The 15295-nt window shown below is 46.8% G+C and overlaps 1 protein-coding gene across 2 annotated transcripts in view; it reads right to left on the bottom strand.

The window, feature by feature from the left end:
- The window catches only part of LOC134932321 (ciliary microtubule associated protein 1A-like), a 121719-nt gene extending 107425 nt beyond the window's left edge, over positions 1-14294 (bottom strand). The window contains exon 1 of one of the 2 annotated variants that reach the window (XM_063926642.1): positions 13974-14294. The gene's annotated coding sequence lies outside the window, so the exon portion shown is untranslated. Of the gene's footprint in view, positions 1-13570; positions 13591-13973 lie in introns of those variants that run through there. The other variant, XM_063926643.1, reaches the window with a different exon arrangement.
- Between the last annotated feature and the right edge of the window lie 1001 nt (positions 14295-15295).

Here is a 15295-nt window from a genome sequence, read left to right as displayed (position 1 = left end):
CATCCAGCAACTTGGAATCCTCCAAGTCCGAGTAGCCGCAGGCACCACAATAGTGGAGAGACAGAGAGAGAGTATGCCAGCACACACACACAGCGCCAATAACCCTGGAAACAAAATTCCCAGATAAGCAGCGCTTTTATATAATCATATAGATAAATCTATACACTCACTGCGCCTTACAAGTGCCACCCCCCCTTTTTTTTTGCCCTCTGTCACCGTGTTCAGCAGGGGAGTGTCCGGGGAGCCAGCTTCTGCAGTGTGCTGTGAAGAAAATGGTGCTGGTTAGTGCTGTGAGATCAAGCTCCGCCTCCTCAGCGGCGGGATTCGGTCCCGCTCAAATTTATTTGTACTGGTGGGGGATTATAAAATATATTGCCACCGCAGCCTATATATTCATATAAGCCAGTCTTAGAGGTTTATTGCTGCCCAGGGCGCCCCCACTGCGCCCTGCACCCATCCGTGCCTGCAGTGTGTAGTGTGTGGGAGCAATGGCGCGCAGCGTTACCTCATAGACCTATCTGAAGTCTTCAGCCGACTTTGAAGTCTTCTTTCTTCGTATACTCACCCGGCTTCTATCATCCGGCTCTGCGAGGAGGACGGCGGCGCGGCTCCGGGACAAACGGCGAGGTGAGAACTGCGTTCCGACTCCCTCTGGAGCTAATGGTGTCCAGTAGCCTAAGAAGCAGAGCCTATCATTTAAGTAGGACTGCTTCTCTCTCCTCAGTCCACGATGCAGGGAGCCTGTTGCCAGCAGTGCTCCCTGAAAATAAAAAAATATTTTTCTGAGAAACTCAGGAGAACTCCCCTGTAATGCACCCAGTCTCCTCTGGGCACAGGATCTAACTGAGGTTTGGAGGAGGGGCATAGAGGGAGGAGCCAGTGCACACCCATTCTAAAGTTCTTTATAGTGCCCATGTCTCCTGCGGAGCCCGTCTATACCCCATGGTCCTTACGGAGTCCCCAGCATCCTCTAGGACGTAAGAGAAAATAGGATTTTAATACCTACCGGTAAATCCTTTTCTCTTAGTCCGTAGAGGATGCTGGGGACACTTCAAGAACCATGGCGTATAGACGGGATCCGCAGGGGACATGGGCACTTTAAGACTTTTAAGGGGCGTGAACTGGCTTCTCCCTCTATGCCTCTCCTCCAGACTCCAGTTATAAGAACTGTGCCCAGGGAGACGGACATTTCGAGGAAAAGGATTTATTGTTAAACTAAGGTGAGATACATACCAGTTCACACCACAAACACGCCACACAACAACGGCATGAACCATGTCAGCAACAGGATGACTATAACAGAAACACAACCTGTGTGTAAACATAACTAATAACAAATAACTGCAGACAGAGTCCGCACTGGGACGGGCGCCCAGCATCCTCTACGGACTAAGAGAGAAGGATTTACCGGTAGGTATTAAAATCCTGTTTTCTCATACGTCCTAGAGGATGCTGGGGATACTTCAAGAACCATGGGGTTTATATCAAAGCTCTAGAACGGGCGGGAGAGTGCGGATGACTCTGCAGCACCGATTGACCAAACATGAGGTCCTCATCAGCCAGGGTATCAAACTTGTAAAATTTTGCTAAAGTGTTTGAACCTGACCAAGTAGCTGCTCGGCAGAGTTGTAATGCCGAGACCCCCCGGGCAGCCACCCAGGATGAGCCCACCTTTCTGGTAGAGTGGGCCTTCAATGATTTCGGTAACGGCAATCCAGCCGTAGAATGAGCCTGCTGAATCGTATTACAGATCCAGCGCGCAATAGTCTGCTTGGAAGCAGGCGTCCCAATCTTGTTGGCAGCATACAGGACAAACATAAATCTTTAATGCCCTGACAACATTGAGAGATTTTGACTCCGCGAAGGCGTCAGTAGCCACCGGTACCACAATAGGCTGATTCATGTGGAACGATGAAACCACCTTCGGCAGAAATTGTTGACGAGTCCTCAACTCCACTCTATCTTCATGGAAAATCAAATAAGGACTCTTGTGAGACAAAGCCGCTAACTCAGACACCCGCCTTGCGGATGCTAAGGCCAATAGCATGACCAATTTCCAAGTGAGAAATTTCAACTCTAAAGGTTCAAACCAATGTGACTTAAGGAAATGCAACACCACGTTAAGATCCCATGGTGCCACTGGGGGCACAAATGGAGGTTGGATGTGCAAAACTCCTTTCACGAAAGTCTGAACTTCTGGAAGGGAGGCCAATTGTTTTGAAAGAAAACCGATAGGGCCGAAATTTGGACTTTAATCGAGCCTAACTTTAGGCCCGCATCCACACCTGCTTGCAGGAAATGGAGAAAACGCCCTAGCTGAAATTCTTCCGTAGGAGCCTTCTTGGATTCACACCAAGACACATATTTTCTCCAAATACGGTGATAAAGTTTTGACGTTACTCCTTTTCTAGCCTGAAGAAGTGTGGGAATCACTGGGAATACCCTTTCGGGCTAGGATCTGGCGTTCAACCACCAAGCCGTCAAACGTAGCCGCGGTAAGTCGTGATATACGCACGGCCCCTGCTGTAACAGATCCTCTCATAGAGGAAGAGGCCAGGGATCTCTTATGAGTAATTCCTGAAGATCTGGATACCAAGCCCTCCTTGGTCAGTCCGGAACAATGAGGATTGCCTGAACCTTTGTTCTTCTTATGATCTTTAGCACCTTTGGAATGAGTGGAAGCGGAGGGAACACGTACACCGACTGAAACACCCATGGTGTCACCAATGCATCCACTGCTATTGCTTGAGGGTCCCTGGACCTGGAACAATATCTCTGAAGTTTCTTGTTGAGGCGAGATGCCATCATGTCTATTTGAGGAATTCCCCAAAGACTTGTCACTTCTGTGAAGACCTCTTGATGAAGACCCCAATCTCCTGGATGGAGATCGTGTCTGCTGAGGAAGTCTGCTTTCCAGTTGTCCAGCATGCAATATGGAGAAACCATGCTAATCAGCATGCAACATGGAGAAACCATGCAAACCAGTATGCAACTTGAAGAAATCAAGCGATCCAGCATGAAACATGAAGAAACCATGCCAATTGGCATGCAACATGAAAGAAACCATGCTAACCAACCAGAACATGGAGAAACCATGTTAACCAGCATGCAACATGAAGAAACCATGCAAACCAGCACGCAACATGAAGACACCATGCTAACCAGCAGGAACTAGAAGAAACCATGCTAATCAGCAGGAAAGAGGAACAGCAACAGCTGAACCAAAACGTAACCAAGTAACAACGCAGGAAATGAAGCGCTGGGCGAGTGCCCAGCGTCCTCTGCGGACTACGAGAAAAGGATTTAGCGGTAGCTAATTAAAATTCTATTTTCTCTTACGTCCTAGAGGATGCTGGGTTTCCATTTAGTACCATGTGGATGTACCAAAGCTCCATGTACGGGAGGGAGAACGCTGAGGCTCCTGCAGGACAGAGTGACCAAACTTAAGGTCCTCAGAGGCCAAAGTATCGAACATGTAGAACTTAGCAATCGTATTCGACCCTGACCAAGTAGCTGCCCGGTAAAGCTGCAAAGCCAAGACACCCTGGGCAACCGCCCAGGAAGGAACCACTTTACGGGTAGAGTGTGCCCTAACAGAATGTGTACACTGCTATCCTACCATAGAATAAGCATGCTGGATAGTAAACCTGATCCAGTGAGAAATCATCTGCTTAGAAGCAGGACACCCAACCTTGTTGGGATCATAAAGGACAAACAGAGCATCCGACTTTGTGACGAGAAGTTCTCTTAACATAAATCTTCAAAGCCCTCACAGCATCCAAAGACTTTGAGGTAATTGAAGTGTCAGTAGCCACTGGCACCACAATAGGTTGGTTGATATGAAAAGTCGACACAACCTTTGGGAGAAACTGCAGACGCGCGCTGAGCTCAGCTCTATCCTCATGGAAAATCTAGTATGCCCCCAATACCGATACACATCTAGCAGATGCCAAAGCCAACAGTGTGACCGCCTTCAAAGTAAGAAACTTGATGTTCACCTCCTGAAAAGGCTTAAACCAATCCGATTGCAGGAACTGCAGTACCCCATTAAGATCCCATGGTGCCGTAGGAAGCACAAAGGGTGATTGGATGTGCAGAAAATCCTTTCAAGAAAGTCTGAATCTCAGGGAGGGCAGCCAATTGTTTCTGGAAGAAAATGGACAAGGCCAAAATCCAGACCCTTATGGAGCCCAAGCGTAGGCCCACATCCACACCTGCTTGCAGAACGAGGAGAAACCGTCCCGTTGAAACTCCACCATAGGAAATTTCTTGGATTCACACCAAGACACAAACTTTTTCCCAATCCGATGGCAATGTTTAGACGTTACTCCCTCCCTGGTCTGTACCAGTGTAGGAAAGACCCTTTTTGGAATGCCCTTCCGTGCTAAGATCTGGCATTCAACCTCCATGCTGTCAAACGTAGCCGCGGTAAATCTTGATAGGTGTGAACGGCCCCTGTTGTAGATGGTCCTCGCGAAGAGGAAGAGGCCTCGGATCCTCCAGTAGCAATACCAGAAGATCCGCGTACCAAGCCCTTCTTGGCCAGTCCGGAGCAACGAGGATCGCCTGAACTCTTGTTCCTGTTATGAGTTTGAGAATCCTTGGGATGAGTGGAAGTAGAGGGAACACATACACTGACTGGAACACCCACGGAGTTACCAGGGCATCCACCACCACTGCTTGTGGGTCACTTGACCTGGAACAGTACCTCCGAAGCTTCTTGTTGAGGCAAGATGCTTATCTGAGGTACACCCCATTGGCTTGTGACCTCTACAAAAACCTCCGGATGGAGGCCTCATACTCCTGGAAGGAGATCGTGTCTGCTGAGTAAGTCCGCTTCCCAGTTGTCCACTCCCAGAATGAAGATTGCCGACAGCGCCACCACGCGATTTTCTGCCCAGAAGAGGATTTTTGTTACCTCGGACATTGCAGCTCTGCTCTTCGTTCCGCCCTGTCGCTTTATGTGAGCCACTGTTGTCACATTGTCCGACTGTACTTGAACGGCCCGATTTCTCAGAAGATAGGCCGCTTGGAGAAGACCCCAGCCCCGGAGACTTGCATCCGTGGTTAGAAGGATCCAGTCCTGAATACCGAACCTGCGGCCCTCCAGTAGGTGAGAAAATTGCAGCCACCAGAGGAGTGAAATCCTGGCCTTTTATGTAGGACACCGCCGTTACATTACCCAACTGAACCTGAATGGTCTGAACTTGAAGAAGATGTGCCGCTTAAAGACGGACGTTGCACCCGGCCCTTAGCTCCAGAATGGTTATCGGAAGGATGGATTCCAGACTTGACCACTTTCCTTAGAAGTTTTTCCCTTTTGTGACTGCTCCCCAACCTCTGAGACTTGCATCCGTGGTTAGAAAGAGCCAATTCCGAATCCCGAACCTGCAGCCCTCGAGAAGGTGAGAAGTTTGCAGCCACCAGAGGAATGAAATCTTGGCTTTCGGCAACAGGCGTATTCGCTGGTGCATGTGACAATGAGATTCCGACCATTTGACCAGGAGATCCAGTTGGAAAGACCGTGCAAGGGATCTTCCGTACTGTCAAGCCTCATAGGAGGCAACCATCTTCCCCAGAAGGCGAATGCACTGATGAACCGATAACCGGGCTGGCTTCAGGACATCCCGGACCATTGATTGGATCACCAACGCTTCTCCACCGGTAGAAGTGCCCTCTGCACTTCCGTGTCGAGAATCATCCCCAGGAAGAAACGCCTCCTTGTCGGCTCCAAATGTGAAATTGGAAGCTTCAGGATCCACCCAAGATCCTGGGACAGGTGATTTGAGAGAGAAACACTCTGTAACAACATTTCCCTGGAGGATGTTAAGGTCGTCCAGATATGGAATTATGTCAACACCTGGCTTGTGGAGCAGGAGCAGAATTGCTGTCATGGCCTTGATGAACACCCCCAGTGTTGTGTAGAAGTCAAGTACAGTGTTTGGAACTGGAAGTGACATAGTTGTAGTGTAACCTTAGATAGGTCTAGAGAGGGGGCCAGACTGGAATGTGAAGGTGCACACCCCTGATATCCCGGGATACCAGGAATTCCCCTATATCTCGACCAGAGATCACCGCTCTCAGACTCCCTCCTGAATTGAACACCCACCAGTAGGGATCCAGTGACCTTATGTTTGAATAGTAACCTGTTACGTAAATGAGGTGGAACCGGAATAATGACATGTTAGAATAGCTTCCAGCAGTATTGTACTTTCAGCCTGAGAAGCTAGTAAGCCTGATTTGAAGAATCTGTGAGGCGGGAGTACTAGAAACTCCAGTCTGTACCCCCGGGCAGACTTACGTTACCCAGGGGCTAGGCAGGATATCGCCTAGATGTTTTACTGAAATCTTTTTAGTCTCTCTCCCACCTGCTGGATCCCCAGGCAGTGAGGTCCAACATCAAAACGAAGAAATAGAGAATACTGACCCCAAAATCCGTTCTTAGGAATCTGGCGGTGCAGGTTTTCGGGAATTTTCCCAACGTCCTATAAAGGAAGTGGAGGAACCCTTGGAAGGGATTGCAGTATAGGTGTAGGATCTAATTTCCTGGTCTGTGCAGCTGCGGAAGGAAGATATGGTAACTTACCCGTAGTTGGCTCGGATATTCACGTATCCTGAGCATACCAACAGGGCCTCACCCGTGAAGGGCTGACTCACCATACCTGTCTTGGATTCTGTATCTGCAGTCCATTGGTGTAGCCACTGTCCTCTGCGTGTCGAAACTGCCAGAACAGTGACCCTGCGTTACGCAGGCAATTCTTCTTCATGGTGTCCAGCCGTGAAGCCTGTATGTGACATAGAAACAAGTACATGTCACTCCTACACATAGAATCTAAATCATCAAGTAAAGAGTCTGACCACGTTACAATATCTCCACAGATCTACGCTATAGTAGGTCTCCGAGTCACACCTGCAGCAGTGTATAGTATTAGAGATTAGTCTCAATTCGCAATCAGCCTGTATGGAGGTTGTACCAGGTACAGGTAACCCAACCTTTGACAATTTAGACACTCTTTAGGGATGTGGATAATAACTCAGGTTTTCCCAAATAAGGAGTTTAACGCCCTACACGGTGGAAAGGCATTTATTATCTCTCTCTCTCTATATATATTATATATATATATATATATATATATATATATATATATATATATATATATATTTCTATTATAATATATATATATATATATATATATTTCTATTATAATATATATATATATATTTCTATTATAATATATATATATATATATATATATTTATTTCTATTATAATATATATATATATATTTCTATTATAATATATATATATATATATATATATATATATTTATTTCTATTATAATATATATATATATATATATATAACCAATGTCTTTACCAGAAAGAACCAGGCGGCACTCCCAAATTCCAAATCAAGCAGGTGTATTAGAAATTCATGGTGTCATAAACAGGCATCAACGTTTCAAGGCTCGCAGGCCTTTTCGTCAGGACGTATATACTAGTGAAAAGAACTAGAAACATGTTTCTAGTTCTTTTCACTAGTATATACGTCCTGACGAAAAGGCCTGCGAGCCTTGAAACGTTGATGCCTGTTTATGACACCATGAATTTCTAATACACCTGCTTGATTTGGAATTTGGGAGTGCCGCCTGGTTCTTTCTGGTAAAGACATTGGTAACTATTAATATTTGGGAAGGCACCCCATTAGTATACAGCTTTTATCCTGAGTGCCAAGCTACAGTGCATTATATATATATATATATATATATATACATACATAGTATATATATATACATATATACACACACAGTATATATATATATATATATATTACATATATACACACACAGTATATATATATATATATATATATATATATATATATATATATATATATATATATATATATATATATATATATAATATTCCACATCCCTAATAGCCTCAAACATATGTTGCCCCCCTCATATGCCATGCATTATATGGGCAAGTGTACGCTTGTTAGGGTACGTAAATGGGGTGAGAGGCACAGCTGTGGGATTTTAATCCCCAGATTACTCCAAAACTGCGGCTTCTTACCAGTATGGGATATGTTTTAAAAAATATAAATCAAAGTACACCCTATGGAGGCCACTCCAGGGGAAGTGCCACAGAAGCCTGAGAATCTGTACAGTTTTGAACATCGTATCGACTCCCCAGGAGAAGATATACATTCTGCAGTACAGGACAAAGTCCCTTAAATATGGTAAATTGGTTTACACACACACAGCAAAATGTCAGCACAGTTTCCCCCCAGAATACTTTTAGAGAGTCACAGAGCATAAGGAGCCCACCACACAGCGCCCCAGAAGGCAGTTATTATGACAAAATGGCCGGCGCTGACTGAATAACCTTAATAGGGGGGAGTGTAAATTTATGAACTGTTTATCCTGTCTATAACTCTGGTACCTCAGAGGATAGCTGGAGTTATATGGAGGGCAGCGCTCCCGGTCAGCGTTCATCTGCAGGGAGAAAATGGCGCTGGCAAAGTGTTGGATCCGCTCTGAGAAGTCCCGCCCCCTGTAATGGCGCGTCTTTCTGCACTTAGAGATTATACTGGCCTAAGGTAATTTCTGCAGCAAACAGTGGGTTAGACCTTGTAAGCTATACATGACCAGTGTATGGTATTGCGCTGGCCCAGGGCGCCCCTCACAGCGCTGCACTACAAGTACTGCTGAGCCCTCCGGAGCGCAGCCTGTCAGAGCTGCGCTCTTACCCTTGTGCCACCATTTCTCGCTGGTGACCCGCTTACTGGGGCACCGGCATCATACTCACCACTCCATCTTCTGGCTGTTAGGGGGTGGCGGCCATGCTGCGGGAGTGAGCAGTCGCCTCGTGGGCTTGTGATCAGCACCATCAGGAGCTCAGTGTCCTGTCAGCAGAGATAGAGAACCATTGACCTCTAGGGTTGGTTCCTACTCCCCCCCCCCTACTTCCCAAGTCCCACAAAGAAGGAAATGTTGCCAGCAGCCTTCCTGTACCTAACTCTTTTAAAAAATAATAAAACTTGAAAAACTCCTATGGAGCTTCCCTAACTGTGACCGGCTCCTCCGGGCACATTTTCTAAACTGAGTCTGGTAGGAGGGGCACAGAGGGGGGAGCCAGCCCACACTATTAAACTCTTAAAGTGCCCATGGCTCCCAAGGAACCCGTCTATACCCCTTGGTACTAAATGGAACCCCAGCATCCTCTAGGACGTAAGAGAAATAGGGGTAACTGTGGTGGAAAAAGATGTGGGGGTTCTCATAGATAATAGGCTTAACAGTGCACAATGTCAAAATGCAGCAAAGAAGGCAACTAAAATGCTTGCGTGCATAAAACAGGGCATTGAGATGAGGGACGAGGATGTAATCCTGCCGCTGTACAAATCTTTGGCGCATCCCCACCTGTAATATGGTGTTCAATTTTGGGCACCATAATATAAAAAAGATATAGGGGAGCTAGAAAGAGTTCAAAGGCGTGCTACTAAATTGATTAAAGGGTTAGATACTCTGGAGTACGAGGAAAGGCTTACATTTGGAAAACGAATTGGACAAATTTCTAACTGGAAAAAGTATCCAGGGCTATAGCTCTTAACAAAGTGACATTATACATCTGGGAGTGGTAAGAACCATAGTTGTCATTTAATACTAAACCATTACTTGAGCAGGTGCATCATAATATGCACAACTTAACACAGAATACAGGTTGAACCCGATGGCCATTTTGCCTCTTTTCAACCTCACTAACTATGTAACTATATAAGAAACTGTTAATAAATAAAATAAAGAAAGAAAGAAATAACACAGTAAAGGTTCATACACACTTAACGATAAAATGAGCGACGTCGCTCATTTTCCCCCTCCTTGAGCGATGTCGCTCATTTTATCGTCAAGTGTGTATGCCGCCAGCGACGGCCGATGCGCGGCCCCGCGGGTCGGCAAAGATCGTCGCTGTCGGTAGGGCATGCATGCAGGATCTGGACAGTGTCGTCATATCGCTCGGTGTGTACAGTCGGACACCAATCGGCCGGCCCGGGAGGGGGAAACATTAGATGACGTCGCTCACAGACGACATCGTCTAATGTGTATGGACCTTAAGATTTAGCATAAGATCAGGGCTGGATCTAGACCTTGTGGCGCTCAGTGCTGTGCCCTCAGTAATTGTACCCCTGTAGTTTTGCTCCCTGTCGCTGTGCCCTAAGTAGATGTGCCCCTGTAGTTTTGCCCCGTTGCTGTGCCCTCAGTAGTTGTGCCCCTGTAGTTTATTCCCCTGTTGCTGTGCCCTCAGTAGTTGTGCCCCTGTAGTTTTGCCCCCTGTTACTGTGTCCCTAGTAGCGACGCTTAGAAAAAAAAAATACTCACCAGCCCCGTTCCTGCTTCCCGACCGCTGCTGCTGCTGTCCTCTGTCTCCGGCTGCCACTCCTCGGATCTATGGGAGAGATGTCATGACGTCTCTCCCATAGTGCCGCACACTGCACAGACACTAGAGGTCAATTATGACCCCTAGCGCCTGCGGCCACTCACACGATTCTGTGCGGTGCACGATGACGTCAGGCGCACCGCACGGCACCGTAGCAAGTGGCGTCGGCGCCCTGGGCAAAAAGCCTGCTTGCCCGTGGCAAGAGTCGCTACTGCATAAGATATAGCATAGATATGGCTTCTCACTACTGTGATGACACAAATTGGATACAATATTCTACATTAACTTACACACGATACAATGTGGACTAGACAGTATACTATCTAGCCAAAATTGAGCAGCATGTTCATCTAATATAGAACATCGGATCCGACCCGCAGGAGCGCGCACCGCACTATATTGCATACATTACACACGGTATAGTGCACTATATCGCAATCTAGCCAGATAGTGTGCAATATAGTGCAAAATATCTTACCGTGTGTACCCACATATGAAAAATAGGATAGATTTATTCTATTACAATAACATTCACATTATTATGACAACCTCCTACATTTGACGTCGGCAGCGAGTAGCCCATGAAGTACATCACGTGTCGTGCGCTGGCTCGGTGGGTATATAAGGTGCGTGATAGACCGTCAGCACACATAAATTATCAATCGTTGTGGTCATGGGTAAAAGGGGTGATTTATCCGCGTTGCAAAAGGGATGATTATCGGCTTTCGGGCCTAGGGTGGCAGTATTTCTGAAACAGCGCAGTATGTGAACTGTTCATATGCTGCTGTGGTGAAGGTGTATTGTTACTGTACAAGTAGCACTACTGCAAATAACTGAAGTGGAAACTGCGGAGCACCACGCGCCACTGATGTGAGAGGTGAATGTCGGTTACGAAGGTGCGTGAGGTCCGACTGACACACTACAGTGGAGCAGCGCACTGTCAAAATGAACCTGGGGCTACCAGACATGTGTCTAAAATGAAAGTTACGCCCATCTACCTCCTGTTTGGCGGTTATTCTGGATATTAGCTGGTAGTCATAATAATGTGACTCAGCCGTGTAAATACAGGAGAGTTCTGAAATACACAAATCGTAAAAGTTAAAAATATAGATGAACACAATACATACTTGCCTACCTGACCCTCTCCATGATGGAGAAAATGCTCTGTTCCTGGACTTTCCTGGTAATCTATGATTGCCATCACCTGTGGTGAGCTAGTTAATTGATAAGAAAGGTGTTTCACCACAGGTGATGGCAATCATACATTACCAGGAAAGTCCAGGAACAGAGCATTTTCTCCCTCATGGAGAGGGGCAGGTAGGCAAGTATGACACAATAGAGCAGGCTTTCCCAACCACGGCCCTCAAGGCACACCAACAGTGCATGTTTTAGTGATATCCAGGCTTCAACACAGGTGACTTAATTAGTAGCTCACTTATTTTGATTTAACCATCTGAGCTGCAGCCTGGATATCACTAAAACCTGCACTGTTGGTGTGCCTTGAGGACCGTGGTTGGGAAAGCCTGCAATAGAGAGTATATTTTACTGATGAGTCTGTTCCATACAGATAGATCTGTGCTCACTGAATCAGATCGGTTTATTTCAGTGACCGATGGGACACCCAAAAAAGGTATGTACATGAGGGCAGCCATGTAGACTGAAAGTAGGTGCATGTTTGTAGACACACAAAGAAGGTATGTATGTGTAGGAAGTCACATAGGGTAGGTATGTACGCGAGAGAGAAGTATGTACATGTTTGGAGTCCCACACTGAAGATAAATGTACATGTGGGATCTCCATCTCTTGCAGCACAGTCTATGAACAATTGTTGCCAATAGTCACCAAAGTAATTTGTTTACACAACAGAATTACATCTGCTGATACCCACTTGTGTAAATCATTTTTAGATGCCGAAGATGTCTTGCAGTACTCAAGGCTTAGCAGTAATTTTATATATGTATATACAGTGCTGCAAGTATGGTGGTACGGAACGGTAGTGCGCACAGGTAAGAAATTGCCAGCCGGTACGCAGTAACGTCAGGCCGATCGCCATATTTACAACCACTGTTATGTGTGGGGAGGAGAGCACAGCGGAGTCCAGTCTCCGGCGGCGTGAATCTCAAATGAGATGCCGGTTCGTTAGCCAATCCGAACTTGCGGACCAGCAGCACTGAGCATTGAGGGGCAGGAGAGGCGCACGCTGCACTCTCTTCCCCTCACACAGCAGCGGCAGCAACAACAGCAGCAGCGGTGAGCAACAGGGGGGCATATGTGTATCTGGCACTGTGGGACATTTGTGTATCTGGCACTGCTGGGGGCATATCTGGCACTGCTGGGGGCATATGTGTAATTGGCACGGTTGGGGCATATGTGTAATTGGCACTGTGGGAGCATATCTGGCAATTTGGAAGCATCTCTGGCACTGTGGGGGCATATGTGTATATTGCTCTATTGGGGTCATATGTGTATCTGTCCCCCTATATGTTTCACGCCCTCATTCATTGTCCACACCCATTTTTTGGCGTGCGCACCTTCGGCGCAGTACCACTAAGAAAATGTTTCGACTTGCACGTGTGTGTGTGTGTGTGTGTGTGTGTGTGTGTGTGTGTGTATGTGTGTATATATATATATATATATATATATATATATATATATATATATAGATAGATAGATTGATAAAATTCTTAATATAAATTGCTGGGGTGGCGTCCCAAAGAGGGTCTAATCAGCTCCAAACACAAATAAGGGGTGCACTCACATGGCTTAAACACGCATGCAGAGATTTACTGAAGTACAGACATGTTCTGTACCTCAATAAATCTCTGCAAGCGTGCTTAAGCATTGTGAGTGCACCCCTTATTCGAATATATATACATATATACACAGTATATAGTGCAAAAACAGGAATAGATTGGTTCATTAGTGCTAATTTCCCCAGTAGAATGTATATATGGCTGTTTTTGATATATCACTTGCAAGTGTCTCACAACCAAACTAGAAACCAAAGTCACATCCATCCAGTCTGTCACAGAAGAACCAGATAATCCACTCAGCAACATGTTACCATCACACATGCTAACATTTATCTCCATTTCTATCAGCAGCATCATCATCATCATGCTATGGCATACCTCCCAACATGACCCTCTCCAGGAGGGACAGAATGCTCTCCTAATCCTGGACTTCTCTCTTAATGTATGATTTCCAGCATCTGTGTTGAACATGTTAAGGATCAGAAAGGTGTTTCAGCACAGGTGATGGTAATCATACATTAAGAAGGATGCCCAGAAAAAGAGCATTCTATCCCTCCTGGAGAGGGTCATGTGGGAGGTATGCTATGTCATCTGTTATACTGTGTCAGCTGTCTGGGCACCCAGCATTTGTAGAACTATATGTCCCAGCATTTGCTGCCATTCTGGTCTATGTAACTACCCGGCCATCAGTTTGTCGGGTATTAGATGTGTGCCAGATAACATTCCGAGCTCAGTGTACAGTAACATAATGTGAGGGTTACAGCTGCCGTGCATCTCTCACCTTCAATCAGCTCCTGCGTCCTCGGCTCCCGGCTGGCACACTCACTGGTTCACCAGTCTCGCCTGTGATTTAGCTGTTTGCATCTCCAAGTTACTGGTGACCTAGAAACCGCTGCTATAGCAATGACGCCGCGGTCAGCCCCGGGTGCTGACTCTGCGCGTGCCGGCTGGGAAGGCGAGAGACACAGATCATGCAGTTCCCATACCATCCTCTCGCTGGCGTCCTGTACCAGTCTGTGCCCGGACACGCTCGGCAAACACGGAGAATACGACAAAAAGCAACACCAAACCTGCTGTCCTGCACAGTCCTGCACAGCCCTAATAGTATCACTCACCGCCAACTGCAGCAGAGTTGGTCGCAACGTCTGTGTAATTTGTAAATTACTACAAAAAAAAAAAAAAATCTCACACCAAAATAGTGTTTTATCATAAGTAAACCTCCCTCCCACTTTTCTCTTACGTCCTAGAGGATGCTGGGGACGCCGCAAGGACCATGGGGTATAGAAGGGCTCCGCAGGAGACATGGGCACTATAAAGAACTTTAGAAAGGGTGTGCACTGGCTCCTCCCTCTATGCCCCTCCTTCAGACCTCAGTTAGATCCTGTGCCCAGAGGAGACTGGGTGCATTACAGGGAGCTCTCCTGAGTTCCTCTGTAAAAAGAATTTTGTTAGGTTTTTTATTTTCAGGGAGCACTGCTGGCAACAGGCTCCCTGCATCGTGGGACTGAGGAGAGAGAAGCAGACCTACTTAAGTGATAGGCTCTGCTTCTTAGGCTACTGGACACCATTAGCTCCAGAGGGAGTCGGAACGCAGGTCTCCCCTCGCCGTTCGTTCCGGAGGCGCGCCGCCGTCCACCTCACAGAGCCGGAAGATAGAAGACGGATGAGTATAAGAAGAAAGAAGGCTTCAAAAGCGGCAGAAGACTTCAGATCTTCTCTGAGGTAACCTGCAGCAGTAACGCGCAGCGCCATTGCTCCCACACACAACACACACGGCAGGCACTGATGGGTGCAGGGCACAGAGGGGGCGCCCTGGGCCGCAATTTTAAACCTCTAGGACTGGCTAAAATGAATATATAGGCTCCGTGGGCTGTATATAGTAAATCCCCCGCCAGTATTTAAAGAAATTGAGCGGGACTGAAGCTCGCCGCTGAGGGGGCGGAGCTTGATCCCTCAGCACTAACCAGCGCCATTTTCTCCACAGACACTGCATAGAAGCTGGCTCCCCGGACTCTCCCCTGCTGAACACATTGACACAGGGCAGAAAAGAGGGGGGGGGGGGGGGGGGGCACTTGTAAGGCGCAGTGGGTGTATTATATTCAC

The sequence above is a fragment of the Pseudophryne corroboree genome, chromosome 6 (genome assembly GCF_028390025.1).
Source record: "Pseudophryne corroboree isolate aPseCor3 chromosome 6, aPseCor3.hap2, whole genome shotgun sequence".
NCBI classification, from domain to species: domain Eukaryota; kingdom Metazoa; phylum Chordata; class Amphibia; order Anura; family Myobatrachidae; genus Pseudophryne; species Pseudophryne corroboree.
Note: the sequence above shows the minus strand (reverse complement) of the source record. Positions and strands in the feature narration are given on the sequence as shown.